This window comes from Calypte anna, chromosome 21 (genome assembly GCF_003957555.1).
Source record: "Calypte anna isolate BGI_N300 chromosome 21, bCalAnn1_v1.p, whole genome shotgun sequence".
NCBI classification, from domain to species: Eukaryota; Metazoa; Chordata; class Aves; order Apodiformes; family Trochilidae; genus Calypte; species Calypte anna.
In genome coordinates this window covers 3,290,741-3,306,767 of record NC_044266.1, presented here as the reverse complement: position 1 = coordinate 3,306,767, position 16,027 = coordinate 3,290,741, and positions in this window count along the sequence as shown.

Sequence of the window (16,027 nt, the reverse complement as noted above, 5' to 3'; positions counted from 1 at the left end):
GACTGTGGGAGATCATTCTTGTGTTTCCTTTTCAAGGATGGAGTGAATGGAGCCAGATTATCATCTGAAGTAGCTGATTGTTTCAGTTTCAGGCACCAGCCCTGATGGCCTCACCTGGAGTGCTGTGCAAGTGACTCTTCAGCAGAGAATGGGACTTTAGGAAATGACAGAGTTGTAACACGAGTGGGTGGTTACTTCCATCTCATTCCAAGAAGACAGCAAAAAACCTGGGACTGCTAGACAGTGGCAAATGTGCTAGAAAAGAAGATAACCAGGTTGATTTATCAGTTAAAGGGAAGATTATAGTCCTGGGTTCTCCCCTCATCTCAGCTTAATTTTAAAAATGTTTCTGTTTTTTGGGTTTTTTTCCTTTCTCTTTGCTCCCTGGGAATCTGATACTCTTGTTGGATTCCTTGCCTGCAAATGTATCTTGTGTTCCTAACTTCAGTTGCCAAAACAATCCACAATAACAAGAGCTGAGCCATATGGCTTGCAACCCCAGTAGTTAAATTTGGCTGTAAGCTTTTTTTTTTTTTTCACAAAACTGAAGTAATCTGATGTAGGAAAAGGATTCTGCTTTTAGTGAAATATGCTGATAAGGAAGGAGAAGCCAAATGCTTTAATGCCTACTGTGCATACTCTGTGGAAAGTAATACATTTTGTTGTTAAAGGCAAGGTGACAGAGAAATGCAAAGAGAAATGGACCTGGAAGGTTATCTCACTGGGAGAGGAAGACTTAAAAAGTGGATTTGTCAGCTAAATGGACTTTGAGCACCATGCACACCAAACTGGAACAGCCTTTGGGATGAGGAAGTACTGAGTGTCCTTGCCATTAGGCACACAATTGGATTCAGGAGGTGAAACTGGCAGGAATTGAAGTGGGGAGAGCAGGAAGTGGATTTGTAACAGGCAGCAGGTTGAAGTTTGTGTTTTGCACACCTGAGAGCAGCTGTGTCCCCTCTGCCCATGACACCAGCTGAGGGTGAGTGCATCTCAGGTGAAAGAGTCATTTCTTGGGTTTGTCAGTCTAAAACCTTGTGTTTCACTCTAATCTCTACAACTCTCTACAACTACCTGAAAGGAGGGTGTAGCCAGGGGGGGTTGGGCTCTTTTACCAAACGACTTTCAACAAGACAAGAGGGCATGGACTTAAGTTGTGCCAGGGGAAGTTTAGGTTAGATATTAGAAAGAATTTCTTTACGGAAAGAGTGATCCGTCATTGGAATGGGCTGCCCAGGGAAGTGGTGGATTCTCCGTCCCTGGAGATATTTAAAAAAAGACTGGATGTGGCACTCAGTGCCATGGTCTAGCAACTGCAACGGTGGTTCAAGGGTTGGACTCGATGATCTCTGAGGTCCCTTCCAACCCAGCCAATTCTATGATTCTATGATTCTATGAATCAGTTACCCAGCTGGAGGCCTCCCAGAAGCCTGGTGCCACATCCATGAAGAATGAAACAGAAACGATGGTGCCTGCAGACATTTAGCATTTTGCTGTGTGAAACTGCAGGAAGTTGGCTAGAAAAAGTGATAAAGCTTTGTGCAAACAGAGTTACTGAGGTTCAACCTACCTTCCCCTTCCAGTTCCTGGAAACTGTGTCCTGAGGTTGTCTCATATCTTTCTCTGCAGATTTTTTTTTTTTTTTTTTTTTTCCTTCCACACCCAAGATCTGAGAGACAAAAGCTGCTTAGGAGCATTGCTTGGAAATACACCTGGAATTCTGGGTGCAAGTTTAAGTCTTGAAGGCTGAATGTTAAAGAAACTGAAGAGGAGTGGAAAAAAAATAGAGGCAATGAGGTACTAATTGGGAAAAAGAAACAGTAATGTTTTTACTCTTATCCTACAGGTACACAGGAGGGCATTTAAGTTGCAGGGGTAGAGACATTGAAAGAGTAGGGGAGAAAATTAAGTGGATCCAAAAGCTTGAGGCTTTTCTACTTGAGACTTGTAGAAAGCTGAGAGGGGAGATTCAGTGGTGTGTGACTGCAGGGAAGTGCTCCAAGAGGCTGAGCTCAGTAGGAAAGTGTGGCTGTGAATGGGAGGATAGGAACTTGGGGAAAACATGCAAAAGTTGGCCCTGTTCTCCTTTAGAATTAATCTGATTGTCACTGGGGGTTGTTTAAAGGAATACACTTTATGTCTGATGTCTGCTTGCATTGCTCTTGCTGCCAGCACTGAGGTTTGTTGAAATGTCTAACAGCTGCTTTGCATTTTTGTCATTTATTTTCAACACTCCCTGGTGAGGAAAAAAAAAAAAAAGCCCTAAATGATATAATGTTTATCACTTCAATAGCCTTGACATATTTTTTCTTGCTAACTGAATGGAAGCAGCACTATTCTGATAATTGCACTTCCTGTTTCAGAGCCTGGTGATTTATGTCCCTGAGTAAAGTCTTCAAAGTGTTTTAAAATTATAGTTGCAATAAGATGCACTGCAGCTCTGAGATGTTTGCTCCAGATGATTAGATCTTTACCATTAAGGTTGTTGGATTCTCTAGCAGGCCTAATATAGTAGGGGTTGGTTTTTAGACGTGTCAGACTGATAATTTTTTTTTAATGAGTGTTGCTTATGAATAAGTCATCTGTTTGGTTGCAATTTAACATCCATCAAATTGTAATGTTCTCTTCTGCTTCCCCATCCCAGTTACCACAGGAATGCAGGCATTTGGAGTGCTCAACTTCCCTAAAATGCTCAGGTTGTGCCATGGTGCTCACCAAATTACTCCAACTCTGGCATTGCCTGTAAAAGTCCCCTTTAAATGCCAGTCTGTAACTGGGCTTTCTTAGAGCATGATCTTTTCTTACCAATTTCAACATCACTCTGCTGCTTTCTCTCTGTTTTTTCATTGTGTTCACCCTGCAGCCCCCCAGGATCTGAGTGACAAAGGACAGGAGGTGGCACCAAGAGTTGGGTGTGCTCCTTGTGATGTGAAGATTTCCTGTGCTTCCTTATGGAGTCTGAAACTTTCCCTGGGGGTAAGAAAAAGGGAGACCTACAAAAAAGAGTTAATTTTGAGTATCTTTATACACAAAAGTATTATTACAGGCAAAATGAAGCTAATTTAAAGAAAAAGGGAGACCTACAAAAAAGATTTAAGTATCTTTATACACACAAATATTCTTAAACACAGGCAAAATGAAGCTAATTTAAAGGAAAAGGGAGACCTACAAAAGGAATTAATTTTAAGTATCTTTATACACAAAAATATTCATATATGAGCACACACACAGAGGCAAAATGAAGCTAATTTAAAGGAAAAGGGAGGCCTACAAAAGGAATTAATTTTAAGTATCTTTATACACAAAAATATTCATAGATGCACACATACACACAGGCAAAATGAAGTTATTTTAAAGGAAAAGGGAGACCTACAAAAAAGATTTAAGTATCTTTATGGACACAAATATTCTCACACACAGAGGCAAAATGAAGCTAATTTAAAGGAAAAGGGAGACCTACAAAAAAGAGTTAATTTTGAGTATCTTTATGCACAAAAGTATTCTTACAGGCAAAATGAAGCTAATTTAAAGGAAAAAGGAGACCTACAAAAGGAATTAATTTTGAGTATCTTTATACACAAAAATATTCATATCTGAGCACACACACAGAGGCAAAATAAAGCTAATTTAAAGAAAAAGGGAGACCTACAAAAAAGATTTAAATATCTTTATGGACACAAATATTCTTACACACAGGCAAAATGAAGCTAATTTAAAGGAAAAGGGAGACCTACAAGAGGAATTAATTTTAAGTATCTTTATACACAAAAATATTCATAGATGCACACATACACACAGGCAAAATGAAGTTATTTTAAAGGAAAAGGGAGGCCTACAAAAAAGAGTTAATTTTAAGTCTCTTTATACACAAAAATATTCTTACAGGCAAAATGAAGCTAATTTAAAGAAAAAGGGAGACCTACAAAAAAGAGTATCTTTATGGACACAAATATTCTCACACACAGGCAAAATGAAGCTAATTTAAAGGAAAAGGGAGACCTACAAGAGGAATTAATTTTAAGTATCTTTATACACAAAAATATTCATAGATGCACACATACACACAGGCAAAATGAAGTTATTTTAAAGGAAAAGGGAGGCCTACAAAAAAGAGTTGATTTTAAGTCTCTTCATACACACAAATATTCTTACACACACACAGGCAAAATGAAGCTGATTTGAAATGCTGCTCAAACTATTTTTGGCAGAACTAAAACAGCTACAGCAATGTTTTTAGCAGTAATTGTGCTGGAGATAATGATTTAGGAATAAATGAACTATGGGGAGCCATCTTCTTTGCATGCAACTTTATATTCCTGTATTGAGTAATGAGCCAGCAGGAGTGAGGTTCAGAACCTTTCTTGACTGAGGGTACTTGAGATTAGATAAGTTACAATGAGGGGAAAATGGGTTTTATCAGCATCTGCTGCCAACTCCCATCAAGCCCAAATCATTACTGACTGTGAGGTCTCTGCTGTGAAATGTTTGCCAGGCCACTTCTCAGCACATGACTTGTCCCAGACCTCCAGAGCTGGGACATCTGGCAGTTTGGGTGATGATGCTGATGCTGTCCTGCCAGCAGAATTGCATCATGTCTGCTGCATGTAAGAATAGCTGACAAAAAAAAAAAAAAAAAGCTAGAAAAGACAAAACTGGCAGTCATGTTCCTGTGGTGTTGGCTGGACCAGGACCTTTAAAATGAGGAGCAACCCACAAATCAGTCTTGGCAGTGCAGAAAATATGGGTGAGACAGAAGGTTCTTGAGGTCTTGTGTCCCCTGTCCCTGCAGAATAATTCTGAGCACAGCTTTATCAGATAAGAGCTGGCTCAAACAGTTCCTTTAGTGGCTTTGCTTTGTTAGCAGGATTGGAACAACTCCTCCTCCAGGACCTCTGTGGCCTTGCTAGCATGGAAGAGCACCCGTGCTACCACATCCATCTGAGAGGCCCAGGTTTTTAGGAATTCTGTGGGTAAACACTGCCTGAATCACTGTTGGCTTCTGGCCTGCTGGCTCAGAGAGCTGGTGGGTGCTAATAAGCAAATTTGACATATTTGCCTAATGAGAGCTCCATGTGTGCAGTTCTGAGTCTCTGCTCACATACCTGGGAAATGAAACCATTGGGAAGCAGTCAGGAAAGGCAGGAGGGGTGATGAGTTTAATGTTCCTCTTGGAATCCAAGCAGCTGAGCAAAAGCATCCTCTTGTAGCACTCTGCTCCCTCTCTAAGCAGTCAGCCTCCAAGCTCACTGTTTGGGGTTAATTTTTATTTTTTTTTTTAGCTTTCCCTATTGTGCTGACAAACTGAATGGCCAAAAGCTGGAGAAGAGCTTTTCAGTTAGGGACCAGGTGATAAAAATGATGATCATACATTATGTGTTTCTATTTGCCATCAGCTGGGTGAAGCACAGCACATCTTCAGTCTCTACCCAGGAGGTTAAACCTCCAATTTTGCTGGGCAAATACCTGACAAAATACAAAAAGCACCACTGAAGGTTAAGTATTACTTGAACTGGATGCTCATTTGATGAGAGTTTATGGTCTGTATCTTAACTAAAGAGCCAGTTAAAGCAGGAGAGGATGAGATTTTACTCAGCCAGATAGTTACATTTCTATTGCTGGGGTGATAAAGACAATTATCTGGATGGAACATGGTCTTAAACCCTGCAATTCTGCATGAGATTAAACCTCATATCTTGGCTGTGAGCATGCCTTGATTTCTAGGTCTGGTTTGTGTTCCTCAAGTCCTGTTGCTGGTGTCACAAGCCACTCATCCCTGCTGAGGGTGGCTGAGTCCCCTCCAAGACTGGAAGGGGGAGAGAGATCCTGGGAGGCTGCAAACAAACCATAAGCAGAGGTTGTAATAATTTTCCATGGGCTGTGAAAGCATCTTTGTGTCTGTCCCTTTCCCTGGGAGCTTGGGGTAGCTGTGTGGATCCAGCCTCCTGCATTCCCTTGACCTGGGCTTGCCTGGAGCCCTCAGCATGGTGGGCAGCTCTGCTTTGGGGCATGCTTTGGGTTTTCTGTAGGTTTGCCCTGTGTCTGTCTGGCTTATTCATGGCTTTTTTCTGCTGCCTTCAGTGAGCTGTAAAGCAGATCCTAAATCCATCCAGACAGAAAAAAATATTGGGTTGGAGTGCTTGCACTCTTCTTTTTTTTTCTTTTTTTTAATTTCTCCCTAAAAGAAACAGCAGCAGAATTTAAACCACTTCTTTTCTTGCATCTAGCTGTGCTTTCCATCCCATCTCCTGTGTCTGCGGGGTGTGGGAGTGTGGAGAGAGCAAGGAAAAAACATCAGGAGTGAAAACTCTTCTCTAAGGTGGTGCTGATGGGTGGCATCAGGAAAATTACAGCTGGGGGATGGCACTCTCCTCCCAAAGGCCCTGTTCCCTTTGGACTTTCCTTTCGATTCTGTCTCCAGCTGGGTGGTGCCTTTGTGGAGCTGAGTTACTCCTGGGCAAAACAGCTCCAGGCATTTTTCCAAATCCCGAAAAGCCTGACTTGCTGACTGGAAGCCCTTTTCAAATGTATTTACTTTGGCAATCCTGAAGTGGAAAAGGTTGCAATTTGGCACTTAGATTTCCTTTATGTTTTACATAATTAGGAAGAGAGGTTTGATAAGAACTAAAACAGGGTGATGTTTTCTTAAGAAACTCCCTGGGAAGTTCCCTCAGCCTAATGCTGATGATGGGTTTTATGTTCCTGCTAGAAACCTGACTCACAGAAAGTAATGGTGTCATTCTTTGTTTAGGTTTAATGGTCTCAACCTTGAAGATAGAAAGTGGAAAAAAAAAGTGATGAAAAAAAAAGACTAAGAAGATTTAATGGTGAATATATGAATGCAGCAGAGCTTACTTTAATTTCACTGCCTAATCTCATTTTGGTAAGGTAGAAAACAGAGCCTCCCCAGCACCAGGTGTTGTATCAATCCTTTAAATATCAATATCCTAGCTTTTCAAATGAGTGGAAGGGGAGGTGGTTAGTTAAAGGTGGTTAATTTGGGGCTAATTACACAAGAAAGGAGGAAAAAAAAAAGTGCCTGCCCTGCACTAAGTTGTGATTCAGGTATAGAAAATCCTTTTCAGCCTTGCAGCTCCAAACCTGGGCAGCACTAATGTTTGGTATCAAGTCTGAGAATCCAAGACAGGGACCAGATTCACCCACTGTGAAAAAGAGAAGGATTAATAACTTGCTGGCTCCTGACTTCCTGGTCTTAACCATGCTCGAAGGTGAGGTAGGAGACCCCAGGGGGTGGGTTTGCTCACCTCTAAGGCACAAATCTTTCTGCTAGCAAAGCAGGAGGCTCTGTTCATCTTGGTGCTCTGTGCTGAGCCCTTGCACTCTCCAGCTTGTCAGACAATCTGCAGCTTTTAGGAGCTGAGCAGCAAGTGAGCATCCATTCTTAATTACTTTTTCATCAATGTCCAAGGAGGATGGCTGAGCTCCTAACTAAGTTAATTGCACAATAGATGAGGGCTGTGCTCTGAACCACACAGAGTATTTCACTGCTGAAAAACTTTGGAGCAATTGCTTTTTTTCTTCTTCTTTCTCCTTTTTTATTTAAAATTAATGTAAAAAAGAATTTCAACTTCAATCTAAAAGAAGTAATGCTTAAAGAGTCACTACCCAGAGCAAGTGAAAAATTCCAAATTGAATTACTGCAGTCTGCTGAATTGTAGTGCTTTTGTGAGAGAGACTTTAATTGTCTCCTCCTGAGAGGCAGCAGCTTAAACCTGCTCTCAATAATACCTTTTCCTTTGTGTGCATGGGTATCAGTTCAGTTTTGTCATTTTAACAGCCCTCTGGAACGTGGGGCAAGGGCTTAGGTTGGGAAAACAATATGGAAACAGGGAACTGCATCAGACTTCTGGACTCAGCTTGGATTTGCAGAGTGTTTCTGGGCCTGTTGGTGTGAGCATCATCTTGAAACAGTTGTGTGGCAATTGGTGCCTCCAGGTTAGGGTTGGGGAATGCAGCCTGCAGGATTTACCCCCTTTCTCTCTCCTCCCTGTGTTATGCTCAGGACTGTGCTCAGCATCTGGCCTGAATGAGAGCAGATTGTTCTGCTGGGCAGGGGCAAGGGCAAGGGCAGCAGGGGAAGAATTCTGTAATATTCCTCATCAACCTTGACCCAAGTTCCTTGGGAAGGAAAACAGAGCATTATTTGCACTCACTGGAGAGCACATGAAGGGCTGGGAAGTGCTCAGGCTCTGCAGAAGTGTGTGCCATGGCATGGAGACTTTTTCCAGCTCTGCAGTCTCAAAGTGCAAGGAATATATGGATAATAAATAAATTCCAATAAATATGGAATTTAAGCACCACTTGGAAACCTAGGGAGTGAGGAGTAAATGGGGACAGTTTCAGGCTTGTATACCTGAGAGTGTCATCTCCCAACAGCCCAACCTGTGAGCCAGGTGCTTGCCCTCCTTGACATTCCAGAGTCCTGTTGAACTCCAGAGGAATGCTGGGGACTAGTGAGGAAAGTGGGAACAGGGAGCAACTTCTCCTGAAGCTTGCTAAATCCAGTGCTGGGCCAACAGGAGAGAAAACCAGTGGCTGAAATAGTGTTCCATGGGGAGCCAGGGCACCAAACAAACACTGGTTTTTGTCTTGGGGAGCTGTAGTTGCTTGTTGATGGAGGACTGACAGGTTCCTGGTGGGAGAATGGACTCTGGGGCTGATCTGAAAAATAAGCAGGCAATTAGAGAGTGATAGATAGGTCATGGGAGTATCACACATCAGGCTCCTAAGGGCTGTGGTTTGCAGGTTTCAAACAGGACTTAACATGTAACTCTTTAGAGATAGAAAGTAGATTTTTACCCTCCCATACAGGCAGGGTGATTGCTTTGACTTCCTGGCTCTGCCCTTTTCTTGTACAGTGCAGTTCCCACTGCCTCAGGCACTATCTGGGAGGCCTGTCTGATTATTCTTGCTTTTACCAGCATCCCAGTAAATATTGTTTGAAGACAAGGGATATATTCCTGATATGCTATTTTACAGCACACCACACAGCTCTTTACTGCTGGGTGACACAAAGTCCAGGACCATGACCTTTGAAAAGCTCTCACTCTCCCCTAAGGAATTTTACTCGTAAATCACTGACTTTTTTTTGCTGCTTGCTACAGGTAAGAACAAGTCCCCAGCCTAATTTTTTATTTTTTTATTTAATAGTGTCCCATCCAGTGAAAAATCAAGTGGTGGTGGCTCTCACTTCATCTGTGTCCCCAAAATTAGAATCTATTTAAAATCTTGGTGCTGGAGGCTTCCATTTCCTTCAAAACTGACCTGGAGCAATTTGCAAACTAATTTAGGTTTGATTTATGAAAATCCTGCCAGCTACATGATCCCCTTTCTGCCTTATGGACTTTCCATGCCATATCTATGCTTGGCTAAAAATGCCCCTTCTGGAGACAATGAGATGAAGAAGACTTTTGCCTCTCCAAAACAAAACTTGATTTCAAGTCCTAAGGTAAATTGAAGAAAAAATTCAGTGAATGCTTGCTGGAAGGGCAGGTAAGACTCTGCTGTCATAATTTCTACCAAAACAGATGCTGGTCCTGCTCACAAGTGCTCTGACTCCTGACTTGTTTCTAAGAATGCTGCTCTTGTTAAAGGAGCTAAATCAGGCTGAAAACAAGTTTTACAGCTAAATCACAGGGAAGAGATGGCTGGAGATACTTGTTCTTGTTTACCTTTAAACCCCTTTGTAACTGCAAAGGTTTTGAATGAATTTTCTGGAGCAGTGATGGCTTGAAGAGATAAGTCCTTTCTTTAAAAGCCCTGACAGTAAACAAAAAGCTGGTTATGACCAGTGTGGAAACAGGACCTGTCCTGTTGGAGCAAAATCCTGTTCTAACCAGACCTGCAGTTCTTGGGCTCCCAGAACACTCTGAGAGAGCAGACACAAAAAAACCAAACAACAACAACCCACCAAAAAAGAATTTTCTTTTTTTTCATGCCCATGAAAGGACCAAGGGTGCTGATAAGCTTCTTGTGCTAATGGTGTTTCCCTTATCTAAAAGGGAAGGATTTTTCCTGATGTTCAGGCAAGGTGAAAACTGTAGCTGTGGTGCATGCAAGAAACTGACTCTAGTTTGCACCACCAAATATTTGTCTTGGTTTAGAGATCTTTGGGGCCTCTTAAAGCCAAAGCTCTAGGCTGATCCTAATAGCCCAGTGGGTCTCTAATATGTGTTGTGGTACCTCCTGTGGAAGGCACTGAGCAAGGAGGGTGGAAGGTCCTGAAGCCTTCATGCAGCATCCTTAGGCTCCTGGTGCCCTTTGTCAGGCTGGGGAAGAGAGGGAATTCCTGATTTTACAGCAGGAACCTTGTTGTCCTTTGGCTTAGCCCCCAGCCAGTTTGCTTTCCAGTCTCTGTTCAGCACAGGAGGGATTATAGTGGGAGCTGGGGGGGTTCAGGGCTGTTCCTCCCAGCAGCCAGGCAGAGTTTTTCCTCCCAGAGCTTCTGCATCTTGTGTCTGGGGAGCAGGAGGTGGGGCAGCTTGGAGTTTGCTTTTTATTTGATGCTCACAGGGCTGCTCCAGCCCTTCCCCATGGTTCTGCCAGCACACATCAGGGTTTGCTTTCCTCTTCTCTGCTCCAGCCCTGAGTTCCTCTGCTTTTCCTGGGAGGTGCAGAGCCCTGGGGTTGTGTTTCTGTGGAGGAAGAAAGGCAAGCCTGTGCCCTCAGACAAAGCTGGCATTGTGTGCCCTGCTCAAACAGGGACTTGGGGAGATGCTCTGAGCATCCCCTGGGCAGTGCTGGCTCAAAGTCCCCAGGCAGCTCCAAGGAGCTGAGTGAGGGAGCTTTGTCTCCAGGGAAAGGAGGAGGCAAACCCCTCCTCAGGGTTTCGTGCACTCTACTACCTGGTGGAATTGGCGTGGAGTGGTTCTGGAGTGCTGGAAGAAGGCAGAGAGGAGGATGGGATCCAGCAAGCAATAGTACAGAAGTACCAGGGAAATGCTGCCCCTGCTGCCAGCTGATAGAGCTCAGGACAAAAGCAGGCAGGGGACCTTAAAGCTTGTTCGTGCTGGAGAGGTTTTTCTGTTTCTCTTCCTCCTTAGGTTTTTCTCTGTTTCTCTTCCTCCTTAGGTGGGTGTCCAAACTCTCTTGGTTGAAAATATCTGCTTAGTAACCTTCTGGGGTTGTAGAACTGTCTTGTAACTGGCAGAGATGAGTTATCAGAGATGTTTCCTCTCCAGGAACAGCTGCACCAGTTTTCAACCCTGAGTACAAACTCTACACAGTCCTAACAGATCCTGCTAGGAGGCTTTGGAGGAGGAAATCAGATTTTCTTAGCAGAGGCTGCTTGAAAGGAAGCAATGCAGTGCAGCACTCTCCTGGTGAGCTGATCTGTCTTTATTGGCATCATAAAAGTTGCTGGGTGACCAAACCTTTGGTGGAAGTTTTTCCTGGAAGCTCAAACCTTTGGTAGAAGTTCTTCCTGGAAGCTCAGTTTCTACGTTTTCACAGGATTTTTATTTTGTTCAACCCAGAGTAACCCTGGTCACCTACACTGAAAATTCCTAGTATTGCTCAGAGGGGGGTTTGGTGGCAATTTGACCAAATGTAGCAGAATTTTTCATGCCAGACTTAGCTCAGAAAGCACTGGGGTATCTATCATCATGTTCTGGACCATCCTTCCTTTCAGAAAACCTCCTCTTTGTCCCAACTTTGCCTTGCCCTGAAGAGAGGAGTTGTTCTGCAGCAGCTTCCTGGGACAGCAGTGTGTGAGTGACACCGTGTGGTACAAAAAAGCTCAAAAACTACACTTTGTCTTCAACATCTGCAGAATGAACACTGAACCAGTCCAAAACTCTGACATTTCATTGCCTGTTTGTTCCCTTAAGGCCAAAATAGAAGCAGTGTCACTGGGTGCCTGTCCTGAGCTCCTTCTTTGCACATTTTAACAGCTCACAGCAGTGAAGGGGCAAGACACAAAGTATTAAAGATCAGAAAGAATCCTTTCTTTCTGAGTAGCAGTCTCTGGATTACACTTTTCTAGCAGAACAAGAATCAGCTCAGCAGAAGTATTTGACATTTTCATTGGCTTGGTTGTGAATGATTTCAAATGCACACACCACAGATGAAAAATAATGGGGATTGCTTTATTTTTTTGTTGCAGATTATTTCCTCATTCTACAATATGATTTCAGTAAGAAAAATTATTTCTGACTGAGAGAGGTAGATAGAATCTTGTTATCTCTCATGCTGATAGGAGAAGGACTTTATGTTGAATAAGCAAAGGAAAAGCCCTAACATTGCTTTTAATTTTAGTTTGCAGCCTGTCAAAAATCTTCTGCTTCGTGACAAATTCTCTGTTGGAAAATAGAACAAAGAGAACAAGTGAAGAGATAATATTTGAAAATCTAATTCAAAGCATATGCTGCCCTCAGATAACAGAGTGAGAGCTAATCTGGTTCTCCAGGTAAATAACCTTTCAGGGGATGCAGAGCTGAACATTGATTAAGAGGAACCAAGCGTGTAATTTCATGAGTTACCCACATTCCCACTTCAGCTTCAGCAGGGAGAGTGCTTTAGCTAATTCCAAAAGGGAGACAAATGTCTGAGCTACTCTCTAATAGAACCTTTGTTATCTCCAGTGCTGATTTTTTTTTTTTTTAAAGCAAATTTTAATTCCCAATAACAAGGCTTGAAGGCTTCTAAATTTTGGCAGAGCCCTGAAGGTGTGGCTGGAAACTGTAAGCACACCCCAGGTGAATGTGGGGTTTAGTTTGAGTTTGTGTTCCCTTGTGAGGTGAATATTTGCCTCACCATGACAAAAGGTCCTGGAGCAGGGTTGGCATTTCCATGTCCTCAGGTTGAAGGGTAATGAATACAAGATGATTTTTCCCCATCTGAGTCAGGATTTTTTTATTTTTAGTTTTTTCTCCCTCTCCCCTCTTTGTCCTTGGGCAGCCAATCTCTTGGGCAGCAGACCCCACCTGTCTTGAGACTGGAGGGAAGAGGATTAGGAACTTTTCAGAAGTGTCATTTTCCCAAAATATACTTTATAGCTATGCTGCTCTGTTTCTATTGCAGTGCTGGGGCTGGTGTGTTGTATTTGTGATAAAATCCCAGCAGCTGCTGAGCAAGGAAACCTTTATTAGCAAATTATTATTATTCTAATAAAGCAACATTACTCCTTTTGAATTCTGTTTCCCCTTTCAGGAAGAATCAAAGCTGATTTGGGAAGAAATGGGGTTGTGACCTTAGGGGACTTTCTGAGAAAGTGTTTCTCATTTTAGTGCTACGTGATGGATAAAAGCTGCTCAAGGGGAAGGAAAATACAGCACCATTCATTTCCCCACTATAAAACAAGCTCCCACAAATCCCATTTCACATCTGTTTTCTTAACCCCATAGCCACCCTTCTTTAACTCTTGCAGTAATAATTCTCCTCCTCAGAGGCAACTGGTTGGAGCTGAATGATAATGAGGAAGCTGATGTGGAAGTTTGGGATCCCTAAAAGTCAGATTAATGAACAGGTGAGGAGATTAACACCTCTCCCCAAGTCAGCTCCAGGGATCTGTCAGGAGGCTGGAATAACAGCAGGCTGGGAGTTCAACCAGGGGTTCAATTAGGCAGCATACAGTCCAATTAACTGCCTGCAATTAGAATGAGTGCCTAATTACTGGGTTTATATTTTGCATCCTCTCTGCTCTCATCAGACAAAGCCTTCTCTGCATAGAAAGCTGGGCAGAAACAGTTTGCTTTTCACCCTTGTTTCCCTACCATATGCTAATTTAAGATTGAGTTTTGGCAACTGATTATCTAGCTCCAATAACATAATAGAAAGCAATAAAAGCAGCACAGTTCTGACAGTTGTTTTGCTCTGCCTTTTGCCTTCCTTCTGAATGGCTGGGGATGTTTACTAATCACATCCCTTTCATTACCATTGCTCCCAATTGCAAGTGTACATGAAATGGACTTTAAAGCCTCTTAAAATAAATTCTGTCTGGAGTTGCTTTCTTTTCCCTCAGTGCTTTGGTTAAACAGAGATGTTTGTCTGCCAATGCAGGCAGGAGGATATTTTTTTTCCCCCCTCTCCCAAGTGGCAGCTGGGGAAGGTTTGTCACCAAGGTGTTTCAGAAGGTAACAACACAATATCCTCAGCATCTTTGTGGTGTCAGATTTGGGTTTTGAAACCCCAGATCTCTCACACTGTGCAGGTTGCATTAGGATGGGTCCTGCTCAAGACCCAGCTTTGACTTTAAAGGTGTCAAATGGGGTAATCCCCATCTTTCTTAGGTGATCTGCTCCCATGCCTTCATTTCTCTTGGGAGGATTTCTGCAGTGCTTTTACATTTGCAAACCACTCTCAAGCTGAAGAATGATTTGTTTATTGATGCTTTTTGGGTACCATCCCAGTGCCCTCAGCCAGAGGAGCTCCCACCAGGCAAATATTTGCTTTACAAATTGGGTTAAACAGGATGGAGAGACTGAAGTATTTTGAGCTCTAATTGGGGTAAATGATCAGATTATGGAGGTAAATCTCCATGGGAGAGGTTACTTATCTGTTTGCCTTACCTTAATGTGTGCTCAGAAGTTGGAAGGGAATGATAAGGATGGTTCAGGGAGGGAGGGAAAAAGCTGAAAGGGCAGAAGTCAGAGGCCAGAGAGACAAAAGTGAAGCATCTTATAAATGAAAATCCCAAACCTCAAGGATTTAACCTCAGAGGCTGAAGGGCTTGCATGTTCCAAAATAAATAACATTCTCTTCCAGTCAAGCACTTTGACTCACTGGTAAAAGTCTGAAAATGCAGGTTAGGATTCTTCTATGATTGCAGCACTTCTAAATCTTTGGTAGGCCATACAATTCCAGTGTCAGCTTGCCTTGGTGTCCCTAAATTCAACAAGCAGCACATGAGCCCTTTATCTTGGAGCAGGTAGAGATTAAATCTATTTTTTAAGCCACAGGTCACCTCTAGAGGTATTTTTCCCAGTGACCAGGTATTTACCTGCAGAGCTGTCAATAACTGGGTGTTAAATCACTGTTTCCAACAATGCCCATTGATTCTCTGAGAAATTCAGCTGCAAAGAATCTGACTTTGTAGGATTCAGAGCAGGGTTTGGTTTAATTGGGTCTCCCAGGGAAATGCATGGGACTCATCAGCTATCTTCCCTTCCTCTCCTCATCAATCTTAGGGAATTTTTTAGCAGTTATTTGCTAAATTTTTTGTGTGTGTGTGTGTGGAATATCACATTGCTGCTGGGGGAAGCAGAGGGGCACTGTCTGCTGTACCTGTATTTTATTTCACTTCTTGCTGACAGTGACTTTTTTTTCTGTAGAAGCAGGGTAACCCATGATGCTGTCTTTTTGGCAAAGCAGTTGCACCTTGGTTGTAAAGCTCCAACCTTTTCAGAGTTTGCAGCACACCAGAGTGTCTTTAGCTGTGTCAGTGTTGGGTGAGACACAGGAATTCCAAGCTGGAATGCCCAGGAAATTGTCAGGCCTGGTGAAGACTGCAGCTCAAAAACATGCAGAAAAGGGAAAAACCTGGGGCAGTTTGGGCATTAAAATGGAGGTGGCTATAAAACAAAGTCAGGTTGCTGCAGAAATCTGAACTGCATTGGATGGATCTTTCCAAGCCTTTGATTATTTTCCCCGGGGTTCTGTTTTTGCTCCAAACCTTTGGTTTTTCTAATCAAGACTTTCCCTGCCTCTTGCTTTCACCAGCTCTGCCCCTACCTTCAAAACTTGAGTTTGCTACAGCCAAAAAGATCTGTTGCCTCCTTTCCTCCTTTGTTTTTCCTTTTTTATTTTTTTGATTTTCCTTTTGCAGGCACAGTTCAAGTCTCTCTGCCTACTCCAATGTTTTGGCTGTGGAAATCCAAGCCCAGAAGCAGCAGCAGCAGTGGCCAAGTGGCCACTTGGGGGGGTCAGAATGCAAGGTAGGTGCCTGCCCTCTTCTTGCCCTTCTCCTGCCCTCCTCCTGCCCTTTTCCTGCCCTTCCAGCAAAGCAGGAATGGAGGGAACTCCTCTTCCAGGAGATACTTGAACTTGTTTCTGGCTTGGTCAAGTGTCTGAG